Genomic DNA, 14,526 nt, shown 5'->3' with positions numbered 1-14,526 from the left:
GACTTCCTTCTATGTTTCTGAGACAGAACCATCCAAAAATCTGAAAAGGCACAAATGAAACAGTTATCCTAATTTTGGGCTAAGTTTGGCTGAAATTCGGTAATCACTTCTACGGTATATCATGGTGATAGGAATTTAGAGACCCTCCCCCTGTCCTCCCTTTAAACTGCCAGATCAAATCTTGGTCTTCCGAGGATCTGATCATAACCAAATGATTATCAATTATTTTTTACCAAGTTCTTTTAGGTTCATTGCCAATAAGCTTTCATAAACGATATTGCTAGCTCCTACAGAATTTCTATTTGATCAATAACCCCCAAAGAAATAGTTGCTGGACCTTTCAACCTTGTGGAAAAAATGGCTATCTTAAAATTAGTATCAGACACCTTTGGTAAACAGGGCCATGGGGGAGGGGCTATTTACCTTCCAATCTTTTTTTGGTCACTTAAAAAGGGCACAAGAACTTTTAATTTCGTTGGAAATACACCCTCTTTTGATTTTCTAGAACTACTGGTTACGAAACGATAACCCATGAACAGAGAGAAAAAAAAAAATCATGCATCCGTAATCTTTCTTCTGGCGAAAAACACGAAATTCCACATTTTTGCTAATGATAGCTTGATACATCTATAGTAGGGTTTTCTAATACACTGGATCTAACGGTGCAACTTTCATTTAGATTCCTTAACTCTTAGGGTTTTTTCTCCCCTTTTCGCAAATCAGGTAATTTTCCTCAGGCTCGTAGCTTTCGATTGGCGACACAACACTTAATGAATCTTATATATTTTGAATCAGCATAAAAGACCAATTCTCCTAATATATCTATTGATATAAAAATTATGCATTTCAGAGGTTCGATTGCTATAGAGCTCAGTTGTTCCCTACTTAGAGTTTATTATTTTGAACTGTTTGATGGGGAAAAGAGAATGGTATATACGTGCAAGAGTATTCCTGAAAACATGAGTAATTCAAAGCTTTGAATGAAAAAATGGAAAATATGGGTCAATATCTATAGAATGAAGGCTTTTGGATATTTTAGGGAAAGAGAAAGGTATCTCATATTCCTGAAAAATTCAAAAAAATCAAAATCTGGAAAATCATGGTTGGTAGCAGGGAGCGGGTAAGAATCTTCTACGTAAAAAGTATTTTATACATTTTCAAAATTTGGCTAATATACAAGCTATGGCGGTAATATTCTCCTCTCACTCAAGTAAAAAAATAAAGGTAAGAATTCAAAATCAGGTCAAAATGTGAGTTCAACGGATTTTTGTCCTTTTCTCTAAAAATGAAATTTCTAAGCTTGTTTATACATATATCCCCCAGTTAATTTTTTCAGTGATTTAAGAATTTTACAAATATATTTCTTAAATTTTGGTGTTTTCAATTGTCTTTTTATACTTTTGTCCAATTTGTGTTTAGCATTGTCATTGAAATTCAAATATAGAAATAAGTGGTTTGAATTTTTGGGGGTATTGAGTTACTCTCTATCAATTCTCATTAATATCTATAAATTAAACACAATCGAAAGAATTATAGAAAAAGAGTCAAAAGAAATATATACATCTTAGTAGAGACAAGAGAGTGGAAGGCTGGAGCATACTTAAATGTGTTAGGACCCTTGGGAGAATGAGTTATTTCTAACATTTAAAATTATGGGTAAAAAGGAAATATAAATTTAATTCAGGCTAATTATGGAGTGGGGAAGAGAGTGCACAGATCTATTGTGCTTGTTACTGGGATTAGCTCTAATTCTTATTTAAAGGAACAAAATTAGACTTGAAAAGAAAGATTTAACTCAAAGGAGTGCCAAAAAAGACAACTCTTTATCGGACCATGATTTAGGCAATAGAACCACTCCTGAAATTTCTTTCAATTGAAAAAAATTCTAGGCTAAATCAACTGGATATTATAAGTAGGAAACTTCGAACGAGAAGAATAGCAGATTTTAAGCTTCTAATCAGCGCTAGTCCAAACTTATTCATAGGCTTTATTCTTAGGGTTAAGTTTAGTCAATCACGGTTTGGTCTGAACGGGGGTTGAGTCAACGGGGGTTCACCTAAATGAGTTTTCAGCTGATGGTGGAGTCAGTATAATGGGGCTGAGGTTCACGGAGGTTGAGTTGAACGAATTTTCAGTTAAATGGGTTCGAGTTGCACAGGAGTTGAGTTAAACTGGAGTTCAGTCAAACGGGGTTTCAGTTGAACGAAGATTCAGTTAAATGGTGTTGGTTTTCCTAGAGGTTCTCTTAAACGGGGGGCTCAATTACATGAGGGCTGTTGTACGGGGTTCAGTCACACGAGAGTTCAGTTGCACGAACAATATAAAGTTATTTTGAAACAATGTAAAAAAAAGGATTTTGTTACTAGGTTTAGTATAAAAAAATAAATAAAAAGTAGTAAAAAAGAATTGTAAGCGTTTCTGCCAGGAGGCGTGCAAGAGCAGTTCTGATTATAAGACATTGTGACAGGTTACAATTTATTCAGAATTGGAATAATTCTTGCTTCTAGAAAATTAATTTTAGTACCAAAATTGTTCATATTTCAAAATCAACACATCCATCCAACGTTGATGGTTTTTCTTTGTGTTATAATCGTAAAGCTAATTCAACATAAGATCAGCTTTTAAATGCCCCTCTCATAAAACGGTGCATCGGAGTCTTAGAGACATTCAGTAATAAAGATTCATTTATGTTTCGGCTCTGAGCTAAGTGATTCATAGCTGTTTTGGTTTAATGAGTTAAATGCAATTTTGTAAATTCATTATTCATATCATTCAGTTGTATGAAGTTTGATCATATTCTCTTTTCTCGTTCTTCTTTTGTTTCTAGAGTTTCCAAAATTTTCACTTATTTATACAAATAATAGCAACGACAAATAGGATAACAAAAATAGTTCCAAAATAGCACGGTAAAGTCTTATGCGTAGATTACGCTGGTTTTGTCGTTTATTTTATCTTTCTTATTTTGTTTCTTCTTTATTTTCTGTTACTCGAAAGTGTTCCCAAAATTTTCATCTATTTGCATCAATAATAGAAATCACAAATAAAATAATACTAATACTTTCCAAATTTTCCAACTTTTTACGAAAATTTGACTATTTTTTATTCAAAATGCTGCGCATAAACTCGTGTCTGGTAAAAGTATATTTATTCGGGAAATGGTTTTAATAGTTTACTTGCAAAGACGAGGAAAGGATCAAAACTAGTTATTCACGTTTTATTTGTTTTGAGCGTAATGGTAACTGATTAGCCTGTTTTAACCAAGCTCTCTTTACCAAAAACCAACGAAGGCACATTAACAAATGTCAACCTATAGTAAATATAAAACAATTAGTATAAGTGATAATTGGTCCCTTTACATGACAAGTTAGATACTTTTGGTATTCAGCTCACAATCAAATGCTATTGAGATTGCCCTTTGCTAATTTTGGGATACATGCATTGGGAAAAATAAGTGGTTAATTTTTACGACTACATTTTTGGTTTTTAGGTGAGAATGGGGGAGGTATTATATAAACAAAGGTCCAACAACTGGAAAACAACTATCATCTAATCGAAGAGTCAGCTATAGGTGACTCTTATATAGAGTCAGCGATAGGTGACTCGATAAAATTCATGTTCTCATGCATTTGGTTAAATTATGTAACAAATATTCCATGCATTTCTAGTTTTGAGATTCATATTACTAATAGGTAAGGGGCCTTCCTATGGGAGCACCTCTGCCAGGCCTACTCGCAAATATATTCGTCGAGAATCTTGAAAATTGAGCATTGGATTCGCATTTTGTTAGTCATGTGTTTTGGGGACGCTTCATGGACGACGTAATTTCAGTTTGGAATTATGGCTAAAGTGAACTTAAAGGTTTTCTAGAACATTTAAATACTTACGATAGAAACCTGCAATTCACTCTAGAGGCCGAAAGAGATGGAAAAATACCTTTTTTAGATGTATTGATAATACGTAGTGTGAATAAACTTGATTTTACGGTTTACAGAAAACCTACGCATAATAATAGATACCTTCACTTCAAATCTAACCATCCACCGTAGGTTAAAAGAGGCGTGGTAATATCTCTTGTGGATAGAGTACTTAATATCTGTTCAGAGCCGTATATTAAAAAGAATTAAATTTTATTACAGACATACTTTTTGGAAACGGGTACCCAATTTCTCTCATAAATACTGTTATTGCTCAAACATTAAGGATACATTCTTCTAAAACCTTAAATCCCACACCAGTAAATGATTCGAATAAACCCACAAGCCCGATTTACCGGCCTTATATTCCGAAAATTTCTTCAAAACTGAAAGAAGTTTATTTAAAAAATAATTTTTGTATTGTTTTCACAATTGATTTAAGTATAATGAACCTTCTCAATTCAGGTAAGGATAAAGCCCCAGTTACTCGTCTAAGAGGAGTGCATCAATACCATGTAGTTGTGGAAATTATTACATTGGTCGAACCCACCAAAATTTAGGAACAAGATTACAGCAACAACATGAAAGTATTGAAAAAGCATTGAAATCTAAAAATAGCTCCATATCTTTTGATTCAGCTTTAAGCAATCATATTTTGGAAATCTAAACCATTATGTTCTATTTGTCAAAACAATTTTGATTAGCAATGACCTAGGAATCAAACAAACTGTCCGCGAGGCTATCGAAATCAAACGAAACTTAAGGATAATACATCCTTAAACAGAGGCTTGGGTGAATACACACTCTACCCTTTGTACACAAAATTAATTAGGGAATATAATCTAATTCAAAATAAAACAAAAATAGGAATCAATAAAAACAAGCCTAATCCCAAAAGAACTACAAGATTAGCTGCAGAGAAGGCAAACATCGCAATAAGAAATTATTCCAATTTTGAATAAATACAGTTAGTGAAATGAATGAACCTTTTTAGCTTGTAAAATGTTAGCTTTTATCACACAGTCTTGGCTGAGCTTTTCGTTAAGAACTAATGCTGCTTAGGCTATTTTAAAAAATGGATTTTTAACCAAGGACTTTTATTGTAAGTGTATTGTTGTTTATTATTTTCTCTGGTGAGGACGGCCCTTATGAGAGGGGCTGCCCCCCCAGTTAACTTTCACTCTTTAGTTCGACTTTTTGTCCCAAGTCTTTAAGGACGACTGCTGAAGTACAAGGGCCGCTATCCTGGAATAAGAGGGTTTTTAAATCGCTAAAACTGAAAAAAAATGAAAAAGGGAACTTTATCGTTTTAAAAATGAAAAAAACTAAAAAAATGGAACTTCTTTTTACCTTAAGCATAAACTTTAGCACAAAAAGAAATAAACACTCATGTTATCTCTCTTCTGAGGAAAAAGATGGAAAACTCCATTTCTTTAAAAAGGAGCTTGAAACTTCTACTGGAAGATTTAATGATATGGTTGAATCTAGTCGGGTGATTCTTATTAAGCTCCCTTGACTTTTAAACGGTGTTTCCCCCTTTCTCGAAAATCAGGCAAATTTTCTCAGGCTCGTAGCTTTTGGTGGGTTGTATTAAACTCGATGAATTTTACATATTTGGAATCAACAAAAAAGGTTTTTTTATGTATTAATTTTTATAGAGATACCTTTATTTAGAATTTCAGCTACTCTTGGCCCGAGTCACTGCTTACTTACGGTTCGTTAAAACGGACTGCTTGACAAGTAAAAACCTAAAAAAGTGTCCCTTTTTTCAAAATCGTCATTACAGGTTGAGTAAAACCTAAATGAATACTTTCTCATTTGTTTTTAATTGACTGCTATGAACATTTGCTACTCGACTTCTCATTTTTTTAAAGTTGCAGGTGGTGGGTGTGGGTACTATTGTGCTTTCAACTACTTCCAGAAGTACTTTTTTACTTCTTTCGTTTTATTTACACTTGCATGTGACACTGGTAGACGGCTCTCTGTATTTTCCGACTTTTTCCTTGTCTTGTAATTATTCGTTAAAAAAAAACCCAACACATGACTACTGTTATGGAAATGACCTAAAGTGTCTTGCCTGTGTCCTCTGGAAGACAGTTATGTGTAGAATTTTCAGCTGGTTAGTCAGAGACTTAAGCAGCGTAATTCCAACTCTTTGTTCGATTTTGAAGGATTCAAAAAATCAGAATAAATGATTGGCAAAAATTTATTGCCTTCTGCATTTGTCAGTAAGTATTTCCTATGCCGAAATTTAACACCCCTATGGTTAATTGCACAGCATATAGTCAAACTTCGTATCGAAACCTCACCGCCCGTATACAAATCAGGTGAGTTGAATAGTGAGAAGTTATTTATTAAAGCAAGACTAGTTAATTAGCAGTAATTGCTTGATTCTGCTAAATGCAACAAGGAACACATATTTTTGTAGAAAAGACAATGGAAACCTTTAAAGAAGAAAAAAGGAGAGTGTTTCGCAAGAATAGTAATTCTCCCAGAAAATGGGTTTTTATACATATTAATGTCAGAATTGATATCCCAAGCAAAGTAAAAAATGGCTGAGATGAAATTCCTTGCCAACCATGTAGCTTAAAATAGTTTTACTAGCAGGTTCATAGGGAGGTTAGGACCTAAGATGAGTATATTATTCAACTAAAATTGGATAAATGTAAAAACAAAAATCTCGGAAGAGGTGGGTATGAGACAAATTAAAAGAATTCTGAAAATATGTAAATTATATGGAGATGAGTGAAAAAGTCACTTCAAACAAACACTTCTTCAAAGGCTATGGTGTCTTTGTGGGGATTAGTACAGTTTATTAGTTTCACAATTTTTGCATTTTGTTGGGAAATATTATCTTAAACTCAACATTTCAAAATGAAAAGTCCAAAGGCCCAGCAGCTCTTTTTTGGGGATAAATTATCTTATTGCAACAAGATAATAATAAATGATAAAATTCTAAAATATTTGTAGAATCTATCCAAAATAGAAATTTCAAATGATCTTGTGTAGATATCCATGAATCACCCAGGATAATGGAAGAATTTACGCTATTACCTGCTTGGATTATACTTAAGTAAGTCATTGAAAACATCTGAAGCATGTTTACAGTCAGTCCAAGTTACCACCTCCGACACTGTATCTTAGAATAAAATGCATAGGCTGAAAAGAATAACTCTGAAAACTTTCTTAAACAGGCTAAAAAAACGAACTTTCTCTCCAAACGGAGTTTTACGATGAGCCATCCCAGCCGAGTAGTTCTGTACTTGGAATGTTCTATCCTTCGGGGTATATGATCGAGTCCTGTTGTCGCTGATTCTTTGGTTTGAGACTGGGATCAGCGATGTGACTCTGCAAGCTCAGTCAGAGTCGATACTAGCTCCAAAGGGGCACCTGGAGAAAAACGGGACGTGGTGGATGGTGCGTCCCCAAGCCCTTGTGGAACTCCTGCCAGAAGGCAGAGACTTATAATATTGATACCTCCGCTAAGTGGACCATTATCAGGCATGCGTCCCCAAGCCCTTGTGGAACTCCTGCCAGACGGCAGAGACTTATAATATTGATACCTCCGCTAAGCGGACCATTATCAGGCATGCGTCCCCAAGCCCTTGTGGAACTCCTGCCAGAAGGCAGAGAGTTATAATATTGATACCTCCGCTAAGTGGACCATTACCAGGCATGCGAAAAACTTTTTTTTAGATAAAGAGAAGCCTGCTTATTCCTTTCTGTGTGTAAGTAGCAATACGACACTATACTTAAGACAAGATACCCTCAATATTTACCGTGCTGAAAATCCTAGGAACGCTTATAGCATAAATCGTGTATTGAAATCCAGAAATGTAAAGATTGTTCAAGGAGCAGGGACTATGAACAGTAATTTTGAAAATACCCAAGATAGGATAAAAAATAATTGAAAATTGTGCATACTATCGGTATTATCGTTAGCATACTATTCATTATCCTGTCCTTATGGAGGGGGCAGTAATAATAAATTGGTCACAAAGTTCGCCGTAATCTTTTGCATAAACCTTTACAAGCTTGTTCAAAGATTGAACATGACTCAGCCATACCATATTTTGTTGGCATACCACAACATTTGACTGTGACCGAACCAAGTACAAAACTTCAACACTTTCGGTAATCTAAAATCTATTTCAAGAACAAGGGTCCTGCAAAAAAGCTCCGACAGTGTAAGAATTATCTTGAGATGATTTTTTTTTTCAAATTGGAAAACTTGTGTGATAATAGTATGCAATTTATTCAGAGATAAATTTTAAAACCTAACTAAACAATCCATTAAATGGTGTGATACTGCTTTAATTTGCACAATCAGGAAGTTAATTCAAATAGAACGAATATGGGTCTCGTGATCCCAAAGTCTGTTTTACATTTAGGATATTGGGAAGGGATTCGTTGCAACTAAACCCCCGTGCAACCAAACCCTGTGCAACTAAACCCATTTAACTGAACCCTCGTACATCTGACCCCATATACAACGGAACCCCCGCTTAACTGAACTCCCTTGTAACTCAAACCCCCGTTTAATTGAAACCTCGTGTATTTTAACCCTTGTTTAAAGAAAACCTGATTCAGAAATGATAGCTATTATCTAAATGCATCTTCATAGTATAAGTTTATTGTGGAAGTAAATGCATGGGAAGTAAAAGAAAAAGATCTGGAAACGCTGATAAGTCTCCCTTTATCTCTTTTATTTCTCCAGTACTAAGAGGGCACTAGAACATCGCAGAGAGCTTTTTAAGGTCATTTGAAAGCTAATATTTACATTTATCCATTTTTATTGTTTCATCGTGATAACACTATTTTATAATGGTTTATGGCACCAAATGCGCTCTTAGTGTCATTTCTGAAGTGTAAACACGCAAAGCCGTAAAACGTCTACCGCTCCAAATCTCCATGGTAGAAAACCCTTTAACTGATATTTAAAATCCCCCTCTTGAATACTCCACTTTCCAGTTACCTTTAAAAGTGGAAAAACAAAATAAAAGTTTTGAAAAAACCACCAAGTAAAAAAAACTCATTCAAATACAAAGCTGATTCGTTGATGATTGATGCTATTTATTTTTATTTCAACACTAAAATCACTTACGATACAATCTCTTGAGAATTGCGAAAACGTGCTTGATACCCGGAGGTGACTTCTTTTTCTTTCTTTTTTTTTCTCCAGCACTAGCGAGCCACTGGAATGTCGTTGGGGCGCTGAAGTTGGTTAATATCAGAGGCTTTCGGAATTAGTGCTGTGTTACCATCCCCAATAAAAACTGGTGCTATGTCTTGGTTGATCGTATGTGTTATGACCCAAACAAAGTACCTTTACGCAACTTTAAAAATCAAACCGAAAGAAATTGGGGACTCTGATAAAATCAGAGTTTTCACTTGCCTCTTGCTAAATTCTTATACGAAACCTAATGAAAAGCTCTTATTTTGCGATAAAACCAAAAAATACTATATCAGTCCATGATTTTGTTGATTAGGGTTTAAATAGGGTTAAGTAGGAATGAGGTCTCAGTTAAATGGGGTTGAATTGCACGGGGTTTGAGTTGCACGAGGGTTCAGTTACACAGGTTTCGTTGCACAAGGGTTCTGTTGCACGAAAACCATTAGAAAGAAGTAGACCAGCGCGAAAGCAGATATCCCCTCTTTTTCTTCTTTTTGTTTTTCTTGATAGATTTGTAGACTACAACTTCAAAAGCTTTCTGTTTTTGTATGTTAGATTTGTAAAACATAGGTGAAAACTACACAGAAAAAAAAATGAGCTACCTCAGTAAGAGGGGGGGTGTACCTGTTCAATCTAAGGATCAATCCAAGTCCAGTCATTTCAATTATTCACATAAATTAATGAAACACAAATCAGGGATTCTATTTGGGAGGGGGCAGCTAAGTTCTTCCTTGTTAGACTTTGAAAAACACTCTTTGGAAGTTGCACTTGCAAAGACAGAAAAAAACAACAAAACGTCCCTCCCCCTTAGTATTGGCAATAACATTCTTTGTTTTTTTTTCGTTTCTTCATTAAAAAAGTCGAAAAGAATCTTTCCCCTCTCCCCTCCAGTGGCGTAGTTTCGAAACCCTGGAAGGTCAAAGTTGGAGCGAATTTTCCCAAATTAAGCAAAAATGAGCCATATAAAGGTAAATTTATACTAAAGAAAACTGACTTGTTTCTCTTAATGCTTGAATAATTAGGGTTATCTGATTTTGACATGATTTTTTGCTGAAACAAAATTTCAGATGGTGGGGGACAAACTTGTATCTGGGAGGGGGGTGATATGGGTTCTATAAGGGGCAATCCCCCTCCTTCTTCCCCATAGTAATTTACGCACCTTCCCCCTCCACTCTAAGTTCTATTGTTTTTTAGCCTCTGTTATACGGAAAACGTTATAAGTGAAGCTTTTTTCCCCCACTCTTTTTGTATAAGAGTTGTGATTCCAAATCATGCGTCATTAAGGAAGAAAGCAGCCAACTCGTTTTTACCCTGAAAAGTGTGTCATTTTTTCAGATAATGAAAAATTTTACACTTTTCCTGCATAGTATTTTATTTCTGCTCATCTTGCATGTTAGTCTTTTTTTTCTCTGTAGAATATTTTTTAAAGCCTTTTTTAATTACTCTCAATTAAAAGCGTTAGTTGAAGATTTAATGATACAATACATATAAATTTTACGTGTGTCAGTCACAAGATAATGGGCACAGTAATTTATACTGAACGAGTTACAGAGCGAGACAATCACTTAACATCAGTCGTAAAATAAAAATGCTAAATGAATAGAACATAACTTTAATTTATTCTATACTGGATTAAATGGTTATATAATAAAGTGAGATAGCATAATTAAATATTGAAAAAACAAAGACAATACAAATATGAAGAAAAATCACCACTTGGATAGTTTGCACAGCTTACCTGAAAGTGCACGTAAGTTATAGAGATCTTGATAATGTATTTAGACACCTGAAATCGTTTTGAAACGCTTAAATCAAAACCTAATGAAATAGCTAAGTTGGTTGGAAGTAAAGAACAAAGTTTCCATTTTTTAAGATTTGTGATAAATGCGATAAAAAACCTTTCGAGTACAAGTCGAGTATTCTATGAGTAGCACAAGTCGTATCCACTGAACTAAATTTTAGATATGAAGATGGTGTCATCCGTATCCTCCCAGCCTCACAGAAAATCCCCCTCCCCACGAAAATAAGTACCTCCTATACCCTGATTCCCGTAAGAAAAACTTTCGTGTGTAGGCCTAATCTTTTTAAATTATTTTTTTTAACAGAGATACAAAGACAAAGGTATTCTACAACTCCAGAGGTCAATCCTTCCCCTTAAATTGGCATCCCTGGAAAGTGCAGAGGCTGGCAGATCTTATTCTAATTCTTGGTTGGTTACAATAAATGCAGTGGGGTTTTACAAACAATAAAATAGAGCCGAACCCAAAATAAAAATTTTCTTTCTCTTTTCTTTTATTTTATTTAAAAATAAAAGAAAAAATTTTCTTTCCTCTGTAGATCTAGAAAGATCTACATAAAAATAAAGGGTCCCATGATACAAATTATATTATGGAGTAGCATTTATTCTGTTAATAATCGCTTATTCTCTTTTTTGCCTCGTTTATCTGGTATGTTACGAGGCAAGGTGTTTTTTAGGCAGCTAATTAATAAAGCAATCGCACAATTATGCAACAGCACTGTTGAATTAACTCAAGTCGCAACCTTTAAAAATTGTCGTAAGGTGATTGATGTTCCTTTTCCATTATCTTACAGTCAAACTTAATTTTGACAGGTTTTTTCGGTACAGCCAAAATCTTTAAGAGGATTTAAGAATATATGTTAAGGACGATGTAGTAGGGAACAAGTTCCCCTATGTCCAAACGTAACTGAATGGAATCGTCCTCAAACTTACCATTGATTTCATAATTATGTGTTTGGCTTTGTTTGTTGGCACTATTGTTCAATCATAATGTTTAAACTTGAAATTTGAACACTATTCAGCTCTGTGATACAGGAAAGAGATGCACAATTGGAACTATAGCACTGTTCTATTCATGACCTTGCACCAGAACCAAGGCCTATCTGGCATCCATAAGTTTGCCAGACTTCCGGTAGCTGAGCTTGAAGAGCTTGGCAAATTAAAAGAATTAGCAAGTATTCTTATTTGTAAGATTAGTTTGGCAAATTCTTCAAAGACATAGTGTTAATAAGAGAGGAACAGGTTGTTGCTCATGCAAGTTTTTTGGAAAAAACTTCTTAGTATTTCAATTTCCATTTTCGAAGTTATAAAGTTAAAACAAAGAAGGGTCACAAATCATACATAAATCTTATTTTTGGGGGGGTTGACAACTGTGGTGTGGGTCTGGCATTAGATAGACCACTGTCATAAACGACAGCTTGGAGGTTTCGTTTAAACAAACCGATTCATTGGAGATTTCATTTATCACATAGTATCATACTAGTTACGCAAAAAATTTTAAGGGATCATCGTTACATTTATCTGAGCCACATTCTTTAGAAGTTGAATTTTAGACAAAGTATTTCAAAATTTCATGATAAGTTAAGAAATATCTTTTAGTCGGCGCTAACAGTTATCTGAAGAGATGGCAGTTCCGTCTTATTGACGAGAGTCTGGAATCTAAGATGAGTGATCATGTTCATGCACTTACTAGTGCGGAGGAGGGTCAGTAGGTATCTGGGTATCTCACCAAAACTAAGATTGGTCTAAAGCACAACAACTTCAATTACAAATTGGAAAATTAGGACACATGGTAACCCCCTCTTTTGGCCTTTGGAATCGTTGATTTGGTGGAGGTTTTTTCTAGTGACCTTTTTGAGGATTAAAAAAACGCACCTCAATATGAAACTGTTTTCCATCATTTTGTGAAGCAAAAAGCAATATAAATTGATCCAAAATACTTGCAGATTAAAAGTCTTATGATAGCCATTTTTCCCAAACTTCGACTCGTTTCCAAGACCCCCCTCAGGAGCATTATGATTTACTAATTATGAACAGTTAAAAGAGGAAGGCAACTAAATTAAACTAAAAATGCTTTTAACATGAAACTAAAGAATTAGACCTTAACGAAAAATAAATTCAGCTATAAAACGAAAAACAAAACAAAACTATAAAATAAACATGCTCGTTTTCGTAGTATCATCACAAACTAGTTCAATTTTAATGCAAAGACTAGGATATTAAGAGACTCTATAGCCTCTCATGTTTATGGCAATTTTATTATTTCATGCCAGTTTTCGATTTTCTACGAAACAAAATGTTTTGAAAATTTGATTTGTTATCTAGATCCCAGCAAGACAAACTGGAATCTTTAGATACATACAGTGTCATCTATTTTTACCTCATGTGAAAATGTATATCCAATCCATTTATTTAACAACAATAAAATAGAAATTTATCCACAAAAATATAGACATGCATGTCTCTACTTTAAATTGTACATAAACAAAACAAAGCCTAAAAAGTTTTAAAAACAAGAAGGTGGAATATGATGGGGCTAAATTCAAAGGTGCTCACAGGAGGGAAATCAAGGTAGTTTAAACCCATATAGAACTCAGCGATAAACTTGGAAAAATTTTAAGCAAACATAGTCTTTGTTTTTTTTCTTTTTTTTAATGAACTAAAGGTTGAACTTTTTTTATTCAGGGAATGATAAAACTGACCCTATACTGGGCAGTCGTGTTTGCGGAGTCCCTTGTTCTTGTGGGAAGTTTTACTTTGGCACGCCCCTCAACAACTGGGGGGACGACTACATGAACATATGCTATCAATTGATAAATCTCTGAGACGAAAAAATAAAAATTTTGATTTTGATTCTGCCTTGGTCCTCCATTTTTGTGAAAATCCAGATCGTTTAGTCCATTTTGATGATGCAACTGTAATATCTAGAGGAAATAGCTGGCTATATTCTGTTAGGAAGGCAATTGAAATTAAAAACACATAAATAGTGACCTTGCTTTAATTCGAGATACTGGAGATTTTCCTATAAACCGAAACTACAATAACTTAACATTAAAATATTAAAATGACATTTTTCTTCAGCTTAAATTGAGATCATCTGACGGCAACTTTAATAAAAACTGGGTCAGGGAGCAAGCTAAGTCAGTCACCAGGCAGAGAATTCTTGCCCAACCTACTTGTGAATGGTCTTTCATTTATTCTGGCTTGGTTTTTTGGTTCGTTTGATTCAGTGTCTCACCAGCTCTGTTTGAGTTTATTTCAAAGGGAGGAGGCAATGTTTGCCGCTCCCCTGGAAAATCACCCTCCTTTAAAAAATCCTACTGCAGAAAATCCTCCTCCCCCCCCTCCTACGGAAAATTCTCCGATGCAAAATTCCTCTACACTAGGTACCTCAAAATGTTGATCAGTCATCCTAAATGTTAACAAAAGGACAAGATATCAAAACATTAAGATAGGGGCTGGATGGTCTCAAATCCCTTTTAACTTATAAGAATAGAAACTAGAATTCTCAAAAAAATATCCATACGTTTCCCAATAACAAATACTAACCTTTTAGCAATGAACAAATTGCAAGACTTGAATCCCTATCCCTGAGGGCTATGTCATCCACAGAGGCATATTTATTGGACTTTTCAATGATA

This window comes from Artemia franciscana, chromosome 4 (assembly GCF_032884065.1).
Source record: "Artemia franciscana chromosome 4, ASM3288406v1, whole genome shotgun sequence".
NCBI classification, from domain to species: Eukaryota; Metazoa; Arthropoda; class Branchiopoda; order Anostraca; family Artemiidae; genus Artemia; species Artemia franciscana.
Note: the sequence above shows the minus strand (reverse complement) of the source record.